The following is a 24,532-nucleotide window of genomic DNA, read 5'->3' as shown; positions in this document are numbered from 1 at the left end:
TCTCTTTCCACGTGCGTCAGCTCCACCTCAACCACAAGGGATGGAGGAGGCACGTCTTCCCAAAGGAAGGATGTTGGGTGGAGTTCTGCCCACTACGGGGCAGAAACCATCAACACAAAAGGTGAACAGCTCAGAGTGGGTTGTGTGCTATACACACTTGTGCACACATGCACGCATACCTGCACACGCACTCCTACACACAAGCCTCTCTCTACCCTGTGAGGCTTCCAGCTTTGGGCGGAGGGCAGGCCTTCCCTGGGGCAGCAGGCAGGACCCAGTGTTTGTAACCGGGCTGCCGAATGCTTCACACTGGATAGAGGATCAGAGTTCTGAGGGTGCCAGCAACAGGAACTGACTCTGGCTGACGAAGGAGAAGAGAATTTATGGGCAGGACAGGGGGAAGTGGCAGGGCAGTGCTGAATGAATGAATGAATGAATGGATCTGACATCTCCTTGGGAATCAAGGAGCTGCTGTTTGAGGAATCACACAGGCATCCTGGTGAGCAATCACCTTTCCAGGGATCTCTTTGGCACTCGATTTCCCCTCATATTTACAGTGTGCAGCTGTGGCCTCTGTCATTCCTAGGCACACAGTAAGGATCACAATATTCGCTGTTTTTAGAGAACTTTTCATCTAATGCCCTGCAGGGTCACTGCAAATGGCTGTAAAATCTCCCCAGAAAGGCACAGGAAGTGCTAATATTATACCACGTTCCCCACCCAAAGCAGAAGCACAGCCTCCAGCCAAGCTGGCCTGTGTGATCTCCCCCCGGGGTTTGGGGTGCCTTATCTGGGAGTAGTTGAGCTCACGCCTTAGATATCACCAGTATCCCTGCAAGGGAGGTGGAGAGCATTCATGACTTTCATCCCAATTGTATCATCCCTCTGGGGAAACAGGGGTGGGGATTATGACCCCAAAAGATTCCGAAGCATCCTCAATGAAATTTTGGGGGGCGTCCTGCAACATTTGCTCTAGCTTACCAACACTTTTCCCATGACTACCTCAGGAACCTCAAGGATCTGATTACTTTTTCCTGATGATGTTCAAAAGGTGCTTAAAAAAAAAAAAATCTCCCCACCATCCTGGGTCATGTGGCAGAGCCTGGGTGTAATTTTATATTTTTCAGAAGAATGGTTTTCTTCATATTTCCAAATTGCAAGGTCTCAAGTGGCGTAGCCATTTCAATAGGTCACGGACAGGATCGTGATGATCTTCATTTTACAGATGAAGAAAAATGAAACATTCAGAGAGGCCGTGATTTCCCCTAAATCAGAAAGCTTGCAAGCAATTCTCTGTGTCTCCCAGTTACAACCTCCAAATCTCCACTTTGCCCGCCGAGGACCACCCTTCTCTCAACAGATAATAATCCTTGAACCAGGTCGAAATCAGAACTCCGGCCGATCTGAGCCTGTCCTAGGAAGAAGTGGTCGGAAAACGGTTTCCATGGGTACAGATTTTGACATGATCAACTGCAAATGTTCACCACCCCAAGATGACAAAGCTCCAGCAGCTTCAAAGCTGTTAAGGATAGCTTTAGGGCAAATTTTAATTAAAATTAGATAGCGTATATGAAAAGCGTCTAATTTGTACTCCATAAAAGAGTTTGGGAATCACAACTACAGAGCCTCGGGACTGTGGCTGTAACAATTATGTTGCAACTTTTCACAGCACAATCACAACATGTTAATTTGTTAATGAATCAGTCAGAGCAGAAGAGAGAGCTCCTGACAGCGGGAGGAAAACACAGAGATTACATTTACATTTCTATTTTTAAATAAATTAAATGTTTCAAGTCAAACTCAAACTTCACACTGAAAGTTTTTACTTTCTACTGATTTTTTTTTTTTTTTTTTAAACTCAGATGGCCTGCTAAGATGAGAGAGTATCAAGATTCTTGGGATTTTTCAGAGAGAACTAAGTGATTTCTTTGTTTGAAGGTGGCTGCAATTACATACGTGCTAAATGTGTCCATTTAGTGGAGATGAAAAGTGGCCTTTTCTTCCTCTTTTCCTTTGTGAAGTTGTGGTCCTTATAGTAAATGTGGACTCGGGAAGGAGCCAGCGGAGGAGAGAAAGTAACAACAGAGAGTATGAGAAACTTCATTGTTGGTGACTCTATTTCTCAACAGAATAGAAAGAAAATTGAAGGAGGAAGGAAGGAGGGCAGCAGGGTGGGACCAGGGTGAAAAGAGTGATTTTCACCCCAAGGTGGTACTCACTCTGGGGGCCTGAAAGCATGTCCTCAGTTTTGCACCCTAGGTGCCTCGTTCACCTCACCCTAATCCCGGCACTGAAACCACACAGCCTGAGCTCACAAACTCCAACTAAATGGGTCCGATGGAGACCCACCATCCTCAGCATCCCCTGACATAAGGGAGGTGGTGGTGGTGAGGGAACCTGGAGTGGAACGATTTATTGGCTTTCACGGATTTCAATGAAATCACTGAACTTTTGTAGATTTTACAAAAACATATATGCCCATGAGAAGACATATCAAGGACCCTATTTACGGCCTTGGAAGGACCTGTACGAGTGAGGGGGCTTGAACTTGCTCTCCACGCGCTTCCATCAAACCACCTCTGCGTGCACCATCTCATATGTTCTTCATCAGATCGGAAGAGATAGATGCTGTTATTAACCCACATCAGAGAGGGGAAGAAATTGAGGCACAGAGGAGGTGCCTAATTGGAGTTGGGTCACACAGCGAATAACCTGCCGAGCTGAGATTTGAACTCACTTGCGTTGATGCACAACATCAGCTCTCACCTCCACTGGCCACTGTTTCTCCAGGGAAGGATCTCTGTGCACTCACTGCTCTAAAAGGGAAGGAACAGGGGAATGGAAGAGTAGATACGCACAGGTGTAACGAGTACAGGTGTAACAAGCACAGGGGTCTGGAATGGTGTGACGAAGACAGGCATAACACCTATGGGTGTTACAAACCCAGGTATAACACATACAGGTGTAACAAGCACAGAGGACTGGAATAGTGTAACAAGCACAGGTGTAACACTTACAGGTGTAAGTATAAGGGAATAGGATAAAAAGTAAGGCAGTGACAAATCTGACATGAAACCAGAATCCAGTGGAGAAGAACCATCTTTCCCACGGCCGGGTCTGACACTGGAGTGGCTGTGAGTGAGAAGCCCCTTCAAGGACATGATGGGGCAAAAAGGAGGATGGGCAGGGAGGAGGGAGGAGCTTTTCCATCATCTCCCAATCCTGAGACTGCTTCTTAAAAAAAATTTTTTTTGGAAGTTTTATCCTCCTAGATAAACAAGGTATGATGGTATTTTTTTCTGAATATAATGGGAAAATTAAATTAAGGAACCTCAGTGTAGTGGAAAGATTATTTTTCAATCATCCAGCATTTACTCTTTGGAATAGCTACCCGCCTCTGCTCTATGTGGTCCAGGTTGGCCCATCAACCCCACACCCAAAGGGTGGGGCAGAAGCTAGCTGGCCAATGAGAGTGCCCCATTTCCTTGGACTTCGTGATTGGTCAAGGGGTGGATCCAAGACCTGAGCTGACCAATCAGAGTCATTCCCTGGAATTCAGATGCAGATGTTGGTCAAGAAGGTTGCTGTAAGGATGCCCGTTGTTTGGGCCACTGATGCCTGTCTTCTTGCCTGTGGTAGAAGCCTGGCAGAGAATGAGGCCCAAGAAACTGAGGGAAGCAGAGCTGAGAGCCTGAAAGAGACAGAGAGAGATGGAAGAGAGCCCTGGCAGCAGAGCTGTGTGGGAAGCCTATCTCACTAAATCCCCATAGAGCCCCAGGAAGGAAATGCTGTTTCTCATCAACCTATATTACAAACAAGACAACATGAAATGAATTACCTGCGCAAGGTTCACAATGCAAACAAGTGGTGGAGCCCAGGGTTGGCATGTCTGCCTAAGAGCCCAGTTTAATCATTCTGCTGGTACCTAGTGAGACCCTGCCATGTGCTGACCCTGGGCTAGATGCTGTCGATCCAATTGCAGTAAACCCCGCGGCTATCTCAAGAAAGCCCATGGTCCAGAGGGGAGAGATGTGTGAGCAAAGTGGTAGAACTCAGAGGTGTTACACGGTCTGTGACGGTGCGTGGAAGGAAATCAGCCCGTTTTGCCTAGAGGGTTGGGGGGAGGGTCAGGGCAGGCTGCTCCAAGGAGGAAATTCGTCGACTGAGTCTTAAAGGTAGAGTTGGAGAGAGGGGTGTGGATAGAGGACACTTCCCAAGTGAATGCTTGGGAGAGTTGGAGACAGATGTATTCAGGTGCTGATAAATCAGTAGGAGGGAGCAGAGGTCGCAGGGCAGGGGGACCCATCAGGGTGGTTTTGGTTTCAGGTGATCAAGATTTACCCCTAACGAACGGAAGGAGAGAGGAACTGGCTCGTGTCAGTGGAGGGGGTCCTGGGACGCGTTCACAAGATACAGGACAAGCTGAAGGAGCTGGGGCCCCTGAGACGGGGGCAGGGGACTCCTCACCCCATGATACCTGCCGGTGGTCTCCATCTCTGCGGGTCTCAACCTGCATTGCCTCTGCTGCATTCTTGCCTCTGGCAGATGGGACTTCCTGTGGTGAAGGACACAGCTGCCTATGGTTCCAGCTTGCCAGCTCTGATGGAAAGAGGGTTCCTTTTCCCAGCAAATGTCTATCCATCCCAGAGAAGTTCTCATTGGTCCAGCTTGGGTTACAAGACTACCCCTTGGACCAATCACTAATGCCAGTGACATAGGCTACTATGATTGGCCAGCCTGAATCTTGGGACCGTCTTTATGACCAGGGGGCAGTGCCCAGAGAACATAAAAGTTTGCTAAACTGGATAAATAAATAAATAAAATTATATATCTGTATCTGTATCTGTATACCAATCTACCTACCTACCTACCTCCCAGCCAACTCAGTCCCCGGGGTAGACTAGGACAGTAAGGGACTCAGCACCCTTATGTATAGGAAATTTATTTCTTTATTTATTTTTATTTATTTATTTATTTACTTTTGGCTGTGTTGGATCTTTGTTGCTGTGTGCAGGTTTTCTCTAGTTGTGGTGAGCGGGGGCTACCCTTCGTTGCAGTGTGGGCTTCTCATTGCAGTGGCTTCTCTTGTTGCAGAGCACGGGCTCTAGGCATGCGGGCTTCAGTAGTTGTGGCACGTGGGCTCAGTAGTTGTGGCTCGCAGGCTCTAGAGCACAGGCTCAGTAGTTGTGGCACACGGGCTTAGTTGCTCCCCGGCATGTGGGATCTTCCCTGACCAGGGCTCGAACCCGTGTCTCCTGCATTGGTAGGCGGATTCTTAACCACTCCACCGCCAGGGAAGTCCCTAGGAAATTTATAATAGAGACAAGCAATACTTAGTGATTTAAAATGATCTCCAACCTTGGAGTCAGCAACGGATTCTTAGGTATGACAACAAAAGCATGAACAGCAAAAGAAAAATAGGTAGATTGGATTTGTCACAATTAAAAACTTGTGTGCATCAAAGGACATTATCAAGAAAGTGAAACAACAACCTACAGAAAAGATTTGCAAATCATGTATCTGATAAGGGTTTCATATACAGAATATATAAATAATTCCTACAACTCAACAACAAAAAGACAAACAACCTAATTAAAAAATGGGTGAAGGACTTGAATAGACATTTCTCTAAAGAAGATGTAGAGATGGCCAATAAACACCTGAAAATACGAGAAACCACTTGATACCCACTAGGATGACTATAATAATAATTTTTAAAAGTAAAATAACAGCATTGACGAGGATGTAGATAAATTGGAATCCTGGTACATGGCTGGTGGGAATGTAAAATGGTGCAGCTGCTATGGAAAACAGTTTGGCAGTTCCTGTATGATATCACTTATATGTGGAATCTAAAATATAATGCAGATGAATGTACATGCAAAACTGAAACAGACTCACAGATAGGGAAAACAAACTAGTGGTTACCAAGGGTGAGGAGGGGCAAATTAGGGGTATGGGATTAAGAGGTACAAACTACTGTGTATAAAATAGATTCAAAAAAACAAGGATATATTATATAGCACAGGGAATTACAGCCATTACCTTGCAATAACTTTTTTTTTTTTTTTGAACATAGAGTATTTGCAGTTTTGGGTGCTGCTTGTTTTTTTTTTTTTAATTTACTTTTATTTTTATTTATTTATGGCTGTGTTGGGTCTTCGTTTCTGTGTGAGGGCTTTCTCTAGTTGTGGCAAGCGGGGGCCACTCTTCATCGCGGTGTGCGGGCCTCTCACTATCGTGGCCTCTCTTGTTGCGGAGCACAGGCTCCAGATGCGCAGGCTCAGTAATTGTGGCTCACGGGCCCAGTTGCTCCGCGGCATGTGCGATCTTCCCAGACCAGGGCTCGAACCCGTGTCCCCTGCCTTGGCAGGCAGATTCTCAACCACTGCGCCACCAGGGAAGCCCTACCTTGCAATAACTTTTAATGGAATATAATCGGTAAAACTACTGAATCACTATGCTGTATACCTGAAACTAATGTAATATTGTGAATCAACTATACGTCAATAAAAAATTAATGTAAATAAATAAATGGCCTTTAAGTATGAAAAAAAAAAAAACAGTTTGGCAGTCCCTCAAAAAGTTAAACATAGAATTACCATATGACCTGGCAATTCCGCTCCTGGGTATATGACAAAAAAAGTAAACCAGGAGCTCAAATAGAGGCTTGTACATCCATGTTCATTGCAGCATTATTCACAACAGCCAAAGGATGGAAATAACCCAAGTGTCCATCAACTGATGAATGGATAAACAAAATGTGGTACATACATAAAAAGAAATATTATTCTTGTTGTTTTTTTTTTTAATGATATTTTTATATCTTTTTTTTTTTTTTGGCTGTGTTGGGTCTTTGTTGCTGCATGCAGGCTTTCTCTAGTTGCGTTGAGCGGGGGCTACTCTTCGTTGCGGTGCACGGGCTTCTCATTGCGGTGGCTTCTCTTGTTGTGGAGCATGGGCTCTAGGCACGCGGGCTTCAGTAGTTGTGGCTCGCGGGCTCTAGAGCGCAGGCTCAGTAGTTGTGGCGCACAGGCTTAGTTGCTCTGCGGCATGTGGGATCTTCCTGGACCAGGGCTTGAACCCATGTCCCCTGCATTGGCAGGCGGATTCTTAACCTCTGTGCCACCAGGGAGTCCCAGAAATATTATTCTTAAAAAAGAAAAAGTTCTGATACATCATGGCTGAATATTGAAATTGTTGTGCAAAGTGAAATAAACCAGACACAAAAGGACGAATATTGTATGATTCCACTTGTATGAAATACCTGGAGTAGGCAAATTCATAAAGACAAAAAATAGATCAGAATGACCAGGGGCTGGGGTTGGCGGTGGAGAACAGGGACTTATTGCTTAATAGGTTCAGAGTTTCTGTTTGGGGTGATGAAAAAAATTTGGAAATAGACAGAGGTGATGGTTGCACAACATTGCAAATTTAATTAATGCCACTGAGTTAAACAGCCAATTTTATGCTGTATGTATGTTACCACAATACACAAGTTTTTTTTTACATGATCTGTGAGAGTCACATTAAAGAATCTGGTCCTGTCACAGGTTCAAAACCCCCAAGGAATGTCCCTGGAGGAAGCCTCTCGGATTACTTGCATTTCTTCTCTCCAGGGAGTGTATTGTATTGGTCCAACTACCTCCATCCCACAGTGAGTCAGAGAAAAAAATCCAAACATAAACACACACCCAGGCCTTTGCTTTGCTGATGCTGTTTGAGCTGACAGTTTGAGCTGAAGTTGACCTAGAAGAGATGAAAAGAAAAAGACCTCTTGGCCAAATTCTGTTGAGGAGCTGATCTCAGGGGAAACCCCCCCACCCCACCAGACTGGTCTGGCTTAGCTTGATGTCCTCTTGGCCAATCCCAGTCAGCTTCTCTGGCAGCCCCTCCATCAGAAAGTAGACTCCCAGACACGCCTTCATATTTCAGATTTTGGTATAGGGCTTCCATTGCAGCATTCCTTATTTAAAAAGCAAACAAAAGCCCAAATGTCCAATAATGAAAGGTTGAATAAACAAATCATGGCACAATTGTGTAACAGATACTCTGCAGCCACAAAAATGATGTTGCAGGACCAATGTTAATAACCATTGTACAATGATGCCCAGTTAACCTACCAAGCCCTGTACAGGCATTATCATATTTAATCCACCCAACCACACTGTGATAAAGATACTATGAATCTCCCCATTTACAGATGGGTAGACTGAGGTGGAGAGAGCTTATATAACTCATTCAAGGTCATGCAGCTAGTCTGGCAAACCCAGAAGGTAACAGACTCTGTCTGTTTGGTTCCAAATCTGGCACTCCTGCTACCTGCTCTGTGTTCTTTAGAAATGCAGCCACTGAGCTGGAAAGATGCTTACAATATATTTAGTGGACAAATAAAATTTAAAGCATTATATATTTCTGAAGGAAATTCAGTAATGTATTTACATGCGTAGACTAAAACATGCAAGGGTATTAACCTAGTTTAACATTAGCTATGCCTTGGAGGTGGGATCAGGGGGGACTTTTCTTTTTCCCTTTATGCTTATAAATATCATCGAATTGTTCTATCTCTCTGTTGTCTTATACAGTAGTGACTAGCCACATGTGGTTATTTAAATGTTAATTAATTAAAATTAAATATATTTAAGGATGTGCTTCCTTGGTTGCACTAGTTGCATTTCAAAGGCTCAGGAGCCACATGTGACAAGTGGCTTTGGTATTGGATGTGCAGACAGACTGTTTCCATCACTGAGGAACATTCTAGGTAACAGCAATGATCTGTAATGATCGTGAATTTCTTAAATAATTGAAACTGTTTGTCAATACATCTCGAGGCAGCAGAAGAGAAGAAAAGGCTCTTTAAAACTAGGTATTCTCTAGATGTAGAGAACAAACTAGTAGTTACCAGTGGGGAGGCGCAATATAGGGGGAGGGGATTAAGAGGTATAAACTATTAGGCATAAAATAAGCTACAAGGATATGTTATACAACGCAGGGAATATAGTCAATATTTTATAATAACTATAAATGGAGTATGACCTTTAAAAATTGTGAATGATTGTATTGGACACCCGTAACTTAAATAACAGTATACATCAACTATACTTCAATGAAAATAAATTAAGAAATTTCAAAAAAACTAGGTGTGCCCCACACAGGCCAAAAGGTGAGGATGGAAGAGAGACCAGAAGCTCTTTTCCCACGTGCAGAAAGGAAATCGGGAAGAAGTTACAGAACTGTCAGTGGGCAGGTGCAGGGGCGGGGGGGTGGGCAGTCAGCTTCCCTTGCTGGCCTCTTTCATGGTCCAGGATGGCTGCTGCCCTACACAGCATCTCATCCCAAGGCCATAACCTCCAGAAACTGAGTGAGGCTGGTGCTTCCTGCGTGTCTGGTTTTAAGAGCAACAGAATGTTTCCCAGGAGCCCTCGGGGAGCCTCCCTTTACGCTTCACTATCCAGAATTACATCAAAATCCTGCGCCTGAAGCAACCACTGGCTTGATTTAAAAACAAAGTGTGGGGTCACCCATTGGGATCAGATACAACTCAATTCTCGACTTAAACAACAGCACTAGGATTGGAATCTTGGTTTGCAAAATGGCTGCAGAAGCTCCGGGTATCCCATCCTTACTGCTATGCTGTGGAAGAGAGAGCTGTTAGCCTCAGCAAACATCTCTGCCTGTTTTATTGACTCTAATCAAGTGATTCTCTCATTGAGTCATTGGGTGATCCTGAACTGATTAAGAAGTCTCAAGGTACCCCCAAGGCAATGAGCTAAGAATGGGGGAAGAAGTGCCCCAGACAATTACTGCACTTATTGCTAGAAGCAGAGAAGAATAGACATGGGGCAACCAGTGGTAGATTTCCACTGCAAGCTGGCAACCCAACAGTAAGGTCAGGCAAGGCAAAGTCTTGAAGGCTACCTCCTTCCCTTTCCTGAGAGTGGGGTCCCCCTTGGATGCGGCAAGATGTGTCCAAATACAGGGAGCAGTGAGAGTGGAGAGGGAGCGAGAAGAGAAAGGGCTGAAGACTTTGCTCCTAAAATTAAACCAAAGTAAACTCTCTTTTAAAGTCACCTGAGCAAGGAAAGGAGAAAAGAACGTCTCTTTGAGCTGCCCCTCAATGAAAGGGCCGATTTCTTTGCATGTTTCTCTAACCTTTTCTTTAACCAGGAAATCACAATAGGATTAACAATTTTCTGCAAAGACACTCTTTGGGTGACCTTCTCTGGGAACAAATTTGAGTGGCACCATATGCAAACTGCATTAGTTTTTGCCTTAATGAATTATGCATGCCTAAAAAGAGATATCTCTGTATACTTCTATATCTCCTTCTATCTCATTGCTCAGCCTCTGTTTCTCTGTGTTTATTAATTTATCTTCCACCCACTCATTTATCCATCCATCCATCCATCCATCCATCTTTCCATCCAAATGTTCCATCTGTCTGTTTATTACACCTTTGTGGATTTTCATCTAATTTGAGGGTCTTTGGGGGATGGTTTACTCTCTTTTCACTCTGCTTTATCCCCGAGCAGACACTGATCTATACCGCGACTCTTCACAGTGAGAGTTGAGACCACACTATGAATCATTTATTCTTATTTATTCTTAGAAAGTTTTGCTACTTGATATGCTGAGCCATTCCCTCTTAATCCTTAAGCAGATTCCAATAAGGATAAATGTGGCTTTTCAAGGCTTTGGGGATTGGGTTTGTATTTCCTCTGAATGCAGCATCATGCTGACACCCACTCCAAGGTAGAAGTTGGAAATGCCCCATTTAATCTGGGACTGAAGTAAGGTGTACCTTGCAATCAACATGTACGATTAATGTGGAGTCGCCTCCCCCGCCCTACCTCCAAGAAGTTCTTGCTAAATTGAAGTCTGTGTTATAATTTACAGCCTCTTAGAATCAAGGAAATACAGCGCTTATGAATCTCTAAAAATATGTTAAATCACGATTTACGGGACATGTTTTATCTTAATTTAAAATATTCCTTTTTAGGGAAACAGATACATTAAAGCCAGCACCTCTGCAGTAACTTCCCCGCAAAGATGGGAGAAGCGACAAGGGGAGGGTTGGTTGAACTCCTGCTACCTGCCAGGCTCAGGACCAGGAGCCCCACAGAGCCTGCATGGCCCAATTTACAGATAAGGGGTCTGAGGCTCAGAGAGGGGTAGCGTGCAGGCAGGACAGGGGCCCAGCCGGGGTCCTCACCCCTGTGCCGTTTGAGTACAGCAGGGCTCTTTACTGCGGCACTACTGACATCGGGGCTGGGTAGCTCTCTGTGGTGGGGGTCCTGTGCATCATGGGATGTTTAGCAACATCCTTGGCCCCTACCCACTAGATGCAAGTTGTAACAAGCATAATGTCTCTGGATACTGCCAAATGTTCCCTGCGGGGAGGAGGGGCAGAATCTCCCCGGCTGAGAACCACGGGTCTACACAAATCACAGCAGGCAATGGATGAGACCGCTCTGGGGTCTAGAGCCCCTCACCTCAAAATTGTTTCCTGTCCCTGCTCTGGGTACCACTGATGTCCTTCCTGGATAAGCACGCAGGTTTTGAACGTGGGAGGTTCCCCCTGCCAGGTAAAACTCAGCGATATCTCTTTGCCTCACCCCAGCAGCCAGCTCAGTGCTTTAGAGAACAAGTACTCTAATCAACTTTTAAAAGGTGAACTGAGAATCAACCTTCTCTAACTGGACACCCAAAGAATTATAAAGCAAAGGGAAGGAAGCAGGATATTGTAGTTTATGCCATAATGGTAATGATCTATGAGTTTCCGGGGCCGTAGCAAAATACCACAAACTGAGTGGCTTAAATAACGGAAATTTAATGTCTCACATTTCTGGAGGCTGCAAGTCCAAGATCAAGGTGCTGGCAGGGCCATTCTCCCTCTGAAGGTAGGCATCTCTTCCAGGTCTGCCCAGCCCCCCCATCCCCGCCCCCAGCTTCTGGTGGTTCCTGGGTCTGTAGCAGAACCACACTAGTCTTCACATGGTGTTCTCCCCGTGTCCAAAGGTCCCCTTATACAAGGACAGCAGCCGTATTGGATGAGGGACCCACCCTACTCAGTGTGACCTCATCTTCATTTAACTAATTACATCTGCAGGGACCCATTTCCAAATAAGGTCACGTTCTGAGGCTCTGGGGGTTAGGACTTAAAACATGAATTTGGGGAGGGACACGATTCAACCCCTAACAAATGACAATTGCCGAAGGGCCTTAGCCTGTGACTAGGCCAGGTACCCAGTGTTCTGGTCCTGCAGCCTCTCATTCCCCCCACAAACCCCTCTATGTTCGTAACCATTATTTCCCATTGCCTGGGGTTTACCAAGCTGAGTAAATCGAGGCTCAGAGAAGAGGAATTATTTGTTCGGAGGTTGTAATTTGCTTATGGGCAAGGAAAGTCTGTACCCCCGGGGCCTCAGTTTCCCCATTTGTAAAAGGGAGAAGATAATCATCCCCACTGTGTAGGTCTGCTATGGGAATTGCACAAGCGAAGATTTGTCATGCCCTTAGGGACGTGTCTGAGCTGTACTAATCGCTTGTGTATGGCCCAGAGCAAGAGGTCGATCCGAGAAGGCCAAAGCCACGCCAAGGCCGAGGCGGCAAGCGGTCAGGCCACAGACCCTATGGGATCAGCCAGTGCATTTGGTTTGGCCCCTAGTGGTGTCCTGACATTTAAATGTTGGAAGGCTTCACACAAGAATGTAAATTCCTGGTCTTGTTTGAAGAACCGGACAGTCGGGCATCTTTCCAAGGCCTTCTGGTCCGCTGGCTGCGTGTGAGTGTGTGGCCCCTGCTGGGCCTTAACCTGTCGCGGGATTTGTGTAGCTCCTTCCCCTGATTCTTTGAAAACATCCGTGGCCTCTAGAACCCCACCCCTCAGAGGACTCTGGGCCGGGAAATAGTCACTGGGTTCAGAAGGGCCACCCCTTTCCGTCCCCCACTCTGGGAGGTCAAGGAGGGAGCCCAGACCAGCCAGGCCCCATGGCTCTCCTCGCCCAGGTAAATCCCACATCCTGGGGGGGTTCAGGAGGGCACTTCGAACAACTCCAAGCTTGCTTTTTTTTTTTCTTTTTAAGTTTTCCGAGGCTCTCTTGACTCTCAGTTCACATGAGCTCGATATTATCTCATTGTGACAGCTAAATGTGCAAAGGAATTTGGAGAATTGAAACCAAATGTGCAATGAGAGTGCTACGTGGGGCGGGCCCCAGCTCCCTTCATGCAGGCAGAGGGTTCGCTCCGGGTTCTGCGGATGGCAACCCCAGCGGGGCGGTGCCCACAGGTCTGGGTGAGCCCCTGAGTATTGATGGCAGAGGTGAGAACTGGAATCTAAGCCTCCTAGAGCCACAAGGATGTCTTGAGACATCGCTGCAACCTCGGCACGTTTGAAAGGGTGACACTGAGCCCCAGACGATGAGACACATCCCATGTCCCCCAACATGGCAGAGGAAGCAACTCTGTATGCCTTGATCAGCTTCCTAGATACCTTTCTCCTGTTTTATATTCAGAGGAAGTTCTTTTGATCCATTTTTTTCTCTGGGGTTAGACAGATCTGTGTTAAAGCTCCAGCTCTGCTGAAGAAGATCCTGGGAAGATTATTTTAACCATCCTGCACCTTGGTTTCTCCATCTGTAAATTGGGAGGAGTCATGCCACGCTAAGAAGCTTGTTCATGCTTCCATTCATGCCTTCAGATAGGATGAATTTGGCTGCAAGCAACGGAGGACCCAAGGGCCTGCCGAACTGAGCGCTGGATGTAGAGCAGAAAGGACATTAAGTCTGCCCGCAGGAGCTTGTCATCTTTCAGCAAATATTTGTTGAGCATCTACTACATCCGGGGCATTGTGCTAGGCCCTGAGGATACGGATGCTGTTCTACAGTCATGCAATCAAGGAAAACGTGTCAAGCGCCTTTGGGGGCAAAGCACGAGGTGGCCGTGATGGAAGCCAGGAGGCCAGATAGGAGGGGAAGCAGAGTCGAGGAGGGGAGCACTTGGACTAAGCCAAAGGTTCTCAACCAGGGGCAACCCTTTCCCCAGCCAGATATTTGGCAATGTCTGGAGACATTGTTGGTTGTCACAATTGGGGGCGGCGGAGCGTTGCTACTGCATCTAGTGCGTAGAGGCCAGGGGTGCTCCTAAACATCCTCCAACGCCCAGGACAGCCCGCACCACAGAGAATGAAGCTGCCCAAGTGTCACCAGTGCTGGAGGTGAGAAATCTGGCCTAGGGGAGTAGCAGTGGGCATGGAGAGAAGGGGCAGACTTGAGAGAGAATTACTAGTTGAAATAAATGAGACCCGGCTGTGGGCCCCTCTCTGGGTTTGCCCCTGAGCTATGTCGTGTTTGCTTGGCTCACTTGCGTCTTCTTTGCCTCCACTCTCCTTTCTTGCTGGAAAATACTAGCAGCAGGAGCTCCAGGAGCAAAGCCCCCAAGACACTCCCGCCTGGGCTCCCACTGCACCGGCAGCCGGCTCCTGGCGTGATTTGGAGCCAGAGGGGAACAAATAGCATCCAACGTCTTTGAGAATGAAACTCAGGTCTTGTTTTTCAGGTTTAAAAAAATGGAGACCGGTGGGCAGTTGAGTGCTTGTTAAATAACCTCCTGATCTTTCCGTTCATATGAAAAGGTGCTGTGTCTGTCTTGAGATGAATGTGTATACCTTTGCTGAGGGAAAGTGGTGGAGAGGGAAGCCCTGAAACTATATTCCTGGGAGAGACTGGATACGTTCTTGTTAATTCCCAAAAGATGTGAACCCAGACAACCACTAAATACCCAACCCAGAGCTAAGAAAACTCAGTAAGTGGCTTTTAGGAAAATAAAAATAAACGGGAAAACCCCAAAGAGGAAATACGCCCATTCAGGGGAGCGTTTTGGTAGATGGGATCTTGGTCTGGCATCTGAAAGCAAAGCCTTGGCCCCTGCCCTGCAATACTTGAGACATCGACATTTGACAAATAACTCCATTCATGAACTCATCATTTACTTGGTGACACAGTGTCCTGGGCCACAGGCTGGAGGCTGGTGGTACAGGGCAGCAGTAACCAGTCCTTATCCTCATGGAGTGTAAATGTATCCATCTTGGTCTTCATAACTCGACAACCTGGGCTCCATTCGCCCACCTGGAGCCACGCCCTTGCCCCACCTTCACTGGCAGATGCCAAGAGCTGACATTATTTTCTAATAGAAGACAGGAAGTTGGTGTCATCCCACCACCAGGGAAATATTCAGAGAGCAAGCTTTCAGTTGCCATGACAACTTTAGTGTCAGAGCTCTGTCTATAGACTTTAGAAGTGTGTGTGTGTGTGTGTGTGTGTGTGTGTGTGTGTGTGAATTTGGGGTGGGGAAATGAATACTCTTGACTTCAGGCAAACATTGAGACCTTGAGAGGGGATGTGAGCTAAGTCTATTGGATCTTGAATGGTGTCAAAGGCTGAATGTGAACCTGTTTCCCAAATCCTGAAGTACTAATCCCAGGGGCTTGGTTTGAAGATAAATAAATAACGATCAAGTAGCAATCTCACAAAAGCCAGCATTTAAGAGAGGCCTGAAATAAAAGTTAATACTCCCAGTCAGGGGAAGCAGCAGCATGGCAGAAAGAAGGCAGGCGTGGGAGATGCAGATGAAATTTTAGGTCCCTGACTCTCCTCTTATTATCAGCTTGGCTTTGGGCAAGTGACTGAGGTTCTCCAAATCTTAGTTCCTATGTTTGTAAAATGGGGGTAATTAGGATGCCTCCTGCCTAAGGTAGTAGGGGTGGGGTGCCGCCAAGTGCATGGCAAGGAACAGCATGTGCAAAGGCCCTGCGGCGACTTGAGAAGAGTTCTCCTGATGCACTGCAGGGAGGCCAGAGAGCCAGGTGAGTGAGGGAGATGGTGTGAGACAGGCTGGAGGGGGTGGCAGGAGCTGGACCACGAAAGGCCATGGGGGCACAGTGGCGGAGGATGTTGGAGTGTTAGTCTGCATCCTAAGAACACAGATCTCAAAGTATGGAGTCAGCACCAGCATCTTGGAACTTGTTAGACGTACAGATTCTCAGGCCCCACCCCAGACCTCCTGAACAGGACATTCTAGGAGCGGGATCCAGCAACCAATGTCTTCACAAGCCCTCCAGTGCATCAATTTGATGCATACTCAGAGTTTGCAGACCATTGTTAAGAGCAATAGGAGGCGGTTAACGTGTTTTAGGCCAGGCAGTGAGAGGGTCCGTTTCCGCTGGGGAAGTCTCTGGTCTGTCTTGCTGAATTTTGCTGGGTGTGTGTTACCTTTGCTCAAAGAACGAGAATGATATCTAGGTAGGTTTGTAGATAAAATAACTACAGGACAGGACGTTTAGTTAAATTGGGATTTCAGATAAACAACACATACTTTTTTAGGATAGTATATCCCATAGTATATCCCACAACTACAAGCACCGAATTCGGACCCAGGCTGGTTGAGCCATGACTTGTTTCCTGGGACCCTTTTGGAAGGTGGAGGCCATCTTTGAGATGTGCCCATTGATACGATTACTCAGGGCACCATCACTTCCAGGGGAATGGTCTCAGCTTCTACGAAGTGACTCATACTGAACTGATTAGCTTCAGAAAAAGAAATAATAAAAATGACTGAGTGGTTGTTTATTACTGGGCTGTGTTTCAGACTGCTCCTGTGTTGCAATCACTTGATTTACAGTTTTTTGCTGGGTAAGGAGCCGTGTTCCACCCCGTTCGCCCGCCAAGCCCTTCTCACCTGCCAGGGACACCTGTGAAGTTGTTGAAGCTGTGCCATTCACAGCGAGGCTGGCGTGGCTTCAACGGGCTCTGGCCCTCCTTGCAGGCCCACCCTGGACAGTGGGCCCGTGCAGTCCTTCACTGTGATTTGGTTTTCCACCCATCAGCCAGGCTAAATACACGGCATACCCCTTGCCTCAGAACCTCAGAGTTTTCCTGGTAAATGTTTACCTGGCAGCTCTCCATTCAACTCAGGGCTCCACTCTCATGTGCAGGATTTATAAAGCTTTGGAAGAAGATAGACTGACATCTGAATGTTGGCTCCCCCCACTTCCTGGCCGGGGCTGGCACAAATTCCTTTATCCCTCTGAGCATGTTTCCCGTTCTGTAAAATGGAAATTATGGGAAGAACAGACCCTCATCACAAGGTCGCTGTGAGATCTGAATAAGGAATGCCTGTCACATGCATCTCAGTACAGGAACACGTGGAGGGACCTGGCGGTGGGTGTCCTCCTTCTTGGGGCGGGTCACAGCCAAGCACCTGGATGAAGAACGCTGGGGTGAAACAATCCAGATGGGAAACAGGCTTTAAGAAAATGCTGGTAAAATGCTAGGACACTTGGAAAACGGTTGCAGCTTGTTCTGGTTTCAGACAATAGGAGGGAGAGGTGGGAAAAGGGAAATATCTTTAGTAAGAAACAAATATAGTCTTGTTTCTGTGCTTTTGAAGATCTAAGTAGATTAGTCTCCTCTTCTAGTTGGAATTTTTTTAAAATTTATTTTATTTATTGATTTTTGGCTGCATTGGGTCTTCATTGCTGCATGGGCTTTCTCTAGTTGTGGTGAGCAGGGCCTCCTCTTCGTTGTGGTGCGCAGGCTTCTCATTGCGGTGGCTTCTCTTGTTGCGGAGCATGGGCTCTAGGCCCGCGGGCTTCAGTAGTTGTGGCTCACGGGCTCAGTAGTTGTGGCTCACGGGCTTAGTTGCTCTGCGGCATGTGGGATCTTCCCGGACCAGGGCTCGAACCCATGTCCCCTGCATTGGCAGGTGGATTCTTAAACACTGCGCCACCAGGGAAGCCCTGGCATTTTGTTTTATGTGTTTTGTGTTTTAATATCTTTCAGGAGTTTGGGATTATGAATCTGCAGATGATGCCAGAATCAATCTCATGGGTGCCTGCCATTTTCAGCTGCTAATTTCTTCCCCCTCTGAAGTTGTATTGCTTTAATGTTACTTTATTCCATGACATCAAATAACCCCCTCCCCTGTGCATTATGCAATATACATTTGCTTCTTCCTCTGGAAAAAATAAACTAATCCATCCACACTCCTTTATAAGAGGAGAATGTCCATGTTGGAAATTAGGGGCAATAAAGAGAGAAAGGAAAACGCACTCAGATTCCAGCCACTCAAAGGAATGCTCATTCTTTTAAAATAACATTTTTGTTCCTGATGATTATCTGAAGTTAAAGGTTATTAAAGTAGAAATTTGGAAAATAAAGATGTAAAAAAGAAAATAAAAATTCCACTACCCAGAGATACTTACCATTAATATTTCAGCATATTTTCTTCTATTCTCTAACACACACACACACACACACACACACACACACACACACACACACACACACGACATTTGAGATGTAATTATATAAACTCCTTTCATTACTTACAGTTTAGAGTGCAGTTTTTAATCATTTAATTTCAAGCCAGGAGAATTTTCCCCTGTCGTTTTGTCCTCCTGGAAAACAATTACTTCTGTGGTTGCACAACAGGCCATGCCTTCCTGTGGTTCTGCCATAATTGAACCATCCCCCATCGCTGGGCATTTAGGTTGTTTCTAGCTTTGTCCCATCATATGGTGCTCCCTGGGTGTATTTGCCCACGCATCTGTGCCCACATCTCTGATTATGGCCTAAGGACAGATTTTTCAGACTCTGAGTCTTCAGGGAATGCATCTATTTTAAAGTTAAAATTAATTAAATGTGAATCTTCTTCTAATTTTATGTTGATGCTCGTAGAGCCAGTGGGAGTTCCCAGGCTGGAGCAGAGCAGGGGATGAAGGGGTACAGGGTTAGGAATCCCTCTCGAAACTTGGCGATTTATCTACCCGGGGGAAGGAGAAAGGAAACCTTGGCTCCACCTGAAACATCTGTGCATATTTCACAGCTGCCAACACAGACTTTGGTGTAACGAAACCACAGAGCCCCCCACCGGTGCCTGACACGAAAACAAGACGGTGCGAGCTCGCCAGAGATGTTGTGGGGTCGGTGGACTCCATTCCCAGAAAAACACGACTTGCTCACCGTTACGACACGTCCGCCTGGAGTGTCCCTACCACGCTCGGTCTGTCCCAGCCTCCACTCCTTCTGACTGAGCCATAAACTCGCCCAACCCGCAGAGCCCGTGGCAGCTGTCCCGGGATTCAACCAGTTGCAATTTGGAATGGGTTGAACGCTGATTTTTATCTCCCATGAATAATGCCAGGTTTCCTGGGATGAAAGGGAATCGCAGGGGTGAGACTGCCTACTGGGAACGTGGTGCGCTCATGCCCCGGCATGCAGCGCCCTGCCCTTGCTGCCCAAGACCCCCAGCTCAGGGCACCGGGGCCTCCCGAAAGGCACCTTAAACACCAGACACCGTCCCCAAGCCTGACACCGCCTTCATTGCTGCCCCTGAGAAAGACAGTAGGATTAGCACATGCTTCAAACTCCAGGTCCTACTGTGTGACCTTGGATGAGCCACCTAACCTCTCTGATTATTAATACTACCTCCCTTAGAAGGTTGACGTGAGGATGAAGTAGGTTAAGGCATATAAAGCACTCACGACAGGCCTCCCGTGGTGGAATGATTTCGCCATGAGCGTGTGAGCTCCATGGGACAGACACTTGGTCTTGTTTGCTGTGACATCCCGGGTGCCTAGGACAAGGCCGGGTACAAAGTGGCACTCCCAGACTGGGTGCTGAAGGCATGCACGCTGCTCACCGGAACCCCGAGTCTGAGGAGAGTGCCCAGCAAACCCTGATACGTAGCTTTTGAATCCAGGAATGCATGCGGCTTCACCTTGGGTATGGGTATCCGGATCAAAACACCGGCAGCAAGGACCCTCGAGTCCATCTCTTGAGCCAAGCCCGGCGCCGGGCACCAAGAATCTAACCTCTGTTCTCTAGGGCAGCTCTTCCCCTTGCTGGCAACTAGCACAGACAGAAAATGATAATATTTAGACAGTGCACTGGGGTCAACCGGACAGGTTTGCGGGAGTCTGCATGGAACTTGGTGAAAAAATGCATTACATTTAAAATACTCTATAATTATAATAAGGAAGACAAAATACAAAGGATTATGGGGATATATTTAATACTGGGTTTTGTTTAAGATTTCCAAATAAAACCTTATCACCTTTTTAAAAAAAAACTTGGACTTGCTTCGATTAACAAACCTAGTTTATGTCAGAGCTTATGATTGTCATGACGGCACGATTCCTGAGGAGGGGTTTTGCTGGAGACGTCTTCGAGTCTTCATTGTTACTATCTATAAGAAATTTTGAATAAATAAGGAATAAAATCTTAAAACTTTTAGAACAACATTCATAAAAGGAAGAAAAAAACAAGTGAAATGACATTTTTTAAAAATCCAAAGGTCTTGAAAAAATGACACGTGTAATATTGCAATATCTTATGTCGGGGTGAAAGAAGTTCACACCTGATCAAACTTCTCCACATCTTGCATTTCAAAATAATGTTGAGGCTCCAGTTTTCAGAATTTGCACTTTCCTGCAGTGGCTTGGATGGTGCTAAAAGTGCACATCAGTCGCAAATAAACAGAAGTTGCAATTCCAGACAGCCTATAGCTGGCCCAGCTGGAGACACAGCCCACCAGCTGAACCTCAGGCTGTACGCCACGCGGTATTCTACTTATTTAATATGTAAATAAAAATACAGCATGTCAGATGAAAGTGTTGTGTTAGAAACAAAGCACGATGAAGTAAGGAATGCTGGGGTTGGGTGGCTATTTGGCTGTTCCATTTTGGGGGCGGGCGTCTACTGGCATCTAGTGGGTAGAGCCTGGGAGGCTGCTAAACACCCTACAATGCACGGGACGGCTCCCACCACAGAAAATCAACCGCCCCGAATGTCAGAGATGTGCAAGCTGAGGGACTCTGCTCCAGGGCTTTAGAAGTCATTATGATGACCTTGGCAGTCAGCCTGAGCAAGAACTCCATTGCAGGGATTCCCGCGAGCGACCTGATCCAACTTAGGTTTCAACAGCGCCCCCTGGCTTCTGTGTCGGGAACGGAAGGCGCAGGGGCCAGGATGGGAGCAGGGAGAACCGGGAGGTGCTGGCCGACAGCCCGGGTGAAAGGATGGTGGCCTGGCACAGGTGACAGTGGATCGGAGTCCCTCCCTAGCTGTGGTCTTATCTTCTCACCCAGTAATTCCACACCTGAGCTACCAGCCTAAAGAAATAAGCATTACAAAAAAAAAAGATTAAAAGGGATGGGAGAGGTTCAGAAGGGGATCAGATGAAAATGCCAGAGTCATGATTTAAAGAAAAAAACTGGTGGGAATTTCCTGGCGGTCCAGTGGTTAGGATTCCGTGCTTTCACTGCCGAGGGCCTGGGTTTGATCCCTGGTTGGGGAACTAAGATCCCACAAGCCCGGAGGGGCAGCCAAAAAAAAAAAAGAAGAAAAAAAGAAAAAGAAAAGAGTTGGGAACAACATCCACATCCAACAGCAGCGGCCAGGAAGGAAGCAAAGGGGCAGCCTATTGGCTGCTGTGTCCCCCGTGCCTGGAAAGGGGCCCCATCGTAGCCAGTCGCAGGGACTGAGTGATCAGAGAAGGACAGTGTACCCAGGGCCTCCACGGGCTACCGGCAGGTGCTCAGGGGACAGACCTGCGAGTGTAGACAGAAGGACACGCAGGGCAGGGCTGGTGGAAGGATTTGCATTCAGGTGGTAGAACATCCAAACAGTAGGTACTTAGAAGAGAGGACAGCCAAGCCCAGCCTGCCCACCGGGGCACATGGGGATGCAGAGAGCAGCTGAAGGTCCCAGGAGAGCAGGCCAGCCTCTGGGGAGGGCGAGGGGTGACAGAGCCTGAATCCAGGTGGGGAAGGGTCTGGGCAGGGGCTCAGCACCAGGCATCGCCCCCTCGAGGCCCAGCCCCTGGAGTTTCAGGGAGTCTCCTCCGCCCCTCTTCCCACCTCCCTCCACCCGCCCGCCCCATCCCGAAAGCCCTTTTCCAAACATTGGGGTGTAATTACAGTCAGCAGCATTGTTATGGGGCTCAGGGAGAGCGAGTGGGTACAGGGTTCACATCTGGCCTGCTGGGGGTGGTCGGGAGGTGTTTCCAATAAACCGGGGCGTTTTTAATGAGTCCTTTACAGCCGCTAAATGATTAAACCAGAGATTGACAAGATGACTGGTAGCACTGAACCTTGGCAACAAGTGAGAGGAGCAGGGTCCCACCCTGCGGTACCCTCGGGCGCTCCTGTAAGTTACGGCAGCAAAGTACAAGTGAGAGCTGGCGGGGTGCAGACTTGTGCAGTTTAATTGATAAACTAATAAGCACCTGTATATTTCATAGTGATGGGAGCCTTGTTTTCTTTTTCTTCAGGTCTGATGGAGATGCACATCGAGAATAGCCTCTGTCTAACGCCTGCAGTAGGAGGTTCCGCTGGTGTATGGGACCAGGCCTGCCTGGCGGGGGTTGACCAAGCAGATAACATGCAGGACGCCCAGGTAAATGCGAACTTCAGATACATAGCAAATGCTTCTTTTAGTGTAAGTGTGTCCCAAGTATTGCATGGGACACACACTAAAAAATTATTCATTGTTTATCTGAAATTCAACTTTAACCGAGTCTCCTGAATTTCATCTGGCAATCCCATTCCCAGGGCAAGACTTACTTGAAAAAAATTAACGGGGCGGGGGAATGATCCCAAAAGTGACCTTCTCATAGTGACCTGCCAGGGTGCGAAGCGTTCCAGGAACCTGTGACAGGCAAACTGTCCCACAGTGGTTTAGAGGGAAGCTTTGGAGTCCGGATTCAAATCCTGACTCTGAGCAGCTGGGTGACCTTAGGCAAGTTATTTAACCTCTGTGAACCTCAGTTTCTCCCCGTGTAAAATGGGCATCATACTAGGACCTATTTTATAAAGGTGTTTTGAAAATGCTGTGATGTAATTCATATAAAGCACTTAGCACAGGGTTGGCACTTAGTAAGCCCCCAAACACACGTAAATGAGTATCCTTTTGTCTGTTAAATTTAATTCCTTATGGAATCCGTATCTGAATCCTCTGATGGTCTTTCTGTTAAAGGGACAAGATCAGAAGGCCTGTGCTGGAAGAGGCAGTGGCTCAACCCTAAAAGGTTGGGGCTTTTGGCTGTCAAAGTCAGAGAGGACAGACTCAAACGGTCTATGGGGTTCTAAAAGGACAAACCCATCACACACTCCTTTGGAGGACTGTACGGGGATCATCTGGCAGAGACACCTCTTCTGAGCTGGAGACCCAGGTAAAAGGTAATCCCGACCGACCCCCTGGTGCTAAGTCTCACCTCGGGGGCGGGTGGGGGGGTGTGGGTGGGACAGATGGACCCAGGACCCTGATTCCATCCCACAACTGCTCAGGTCACTTGATTTTTGAATTCCCCTCAATGCTGAGCACTGGACCAGGTTCAAAGTAGAATCAGAACTTTGCCCTCCAGGAGCTGATATTGTGGAAGGAAAGATAAGCATGAATTCAAGTAATGGGAAATCAGGGCAGAAAAGGACTTTTTTTTTTTTTTTAATTCATTGAGCAACTGTCCCTTGCCAGATGCCATTTGCAGATGCCATGTCATTTAATGCATTCCTCAGCCCTTAGAGTTTGTGTGTGGAGGAAACCAAGGCCCAAGAGGGGAAAGAAGTTGCTCCAAACAACACAACTGGCGAGTAGGGAGCTGGGATTCCAACCCAGATTTGCTGCAACTCAAAGGATCAAGGCAAAATTTGGTCTCAGAGAAACAGAGGTGTTGAGATGATGGGCACCTCTGGAGCCCGAAGGGGAAATTCTAATAATTTACAGAAGAGAAGGAAGAGCTGAACTATCCAATACAGTTGCCATGAGGCATAAATCGCTGTTTAAATTTAAACTAATAATTAAATACAAGTTCAAGTTCCGTTCCTCGGGCACACGAGCCACATTTCAAGAGCTCAACAACCACATGTGGCCAGTGGCTACCATACTGGATGGAGCAGATGTAGAGCATCTTCATCGTCGCTGAAAACCCTGGTGGATAGTGCCGTCAGTCTAGCGACTAAGGAAAGTTTCCTGACTCTGGAACTTCATTTTCCAAGACCTTAAAGAAAAGTATATTTCATTTGGGCTCCCAGTGAAAAAGTCAACTGTATATAAATGTTTGGGTTGATTAAATCTAAAGACAAAACCTAAATTCTGAATTCCTGTGAGGAAGGTTCCAGAGCCTTAAGAAAAAATTCAGGATAGAGTATGCATGTATGCTAAAAAGAGTACCGGAGTCCTAAAGCTCCCATCCTAAAAGTTCTAGAACGCTAAGAAAATAAGCTAGAGCCCTTAAAAAAGTATATGTCAATTCTTGTCTTTTTTTTTTTTAACATCTTAGTGGATTGTCTGATGAGATGATCATGTTAAGATGTATTTGGAGACTATAGAACCCGAGGATTAGCTGGTTCTTGGGCACAGGTTTCTAAATTGACTTTTGGGTGGCCACATCCAAACTGCAAAGCTGGAGACCCTATGAACAGCTGAAGGTGTACTGAAGACAATTCCATGAGGAAGGGAAATGAAGGTAAAAACAT

General features: G+C 46.8%; 1 long non-coding RNA gene across 3 annotated transcripts; it reads right to left on the bottom strand.

The window, feature by feature from the left end:
- Positions 1–2,524: 2,524 nt before the first annotated feature.
- Positions 2,525–19,281, bottom strand: LOC309612981. Of its 3 annotated transcripts, XR_014235448.1 has the most exons (4): positions 18,857–19,281; positions 18,387–18,454; positions 6,412–7,749; positions 2,525–6,045 (listed from the first exon to the last, which is right to left on the bottom strand). It is a non-coding gene; the product is annotated as an uncharacterized lncRNA (long non-coding RNA). The 3 variants fall into 3 exon arrangements; XR_014235447.1 differs by having other exon boundaries at positions 18,387–19,281; XR_014235449.1 differs by lacking the exons at positions 18,387–18,454; positions 18,857–19,281 and adding an exon at positions 11,842–18,320.
- Positions 19,282–24,532: the final 5,251 nt, after the last annotated feature.

This window comes from Balaenoptera borealis, assembly GCF_965194805.1.
Source record: "Balaenoptera borealis genome assembly, chromosome: 16".
NCBI classification, from domain to species: domain Eukaryota; kingdom Metazoa; phylum Chordata; class Mammalia; order Artiodactyla; family Balaenopteridae; genus Balaenoptera; species Balaenoptera borealis.
The sequence above is the reverse complement of the archived record's forward strand: the minus strand, read 5'-3'. Positions and strand labels throughout refer to the sequence as shown.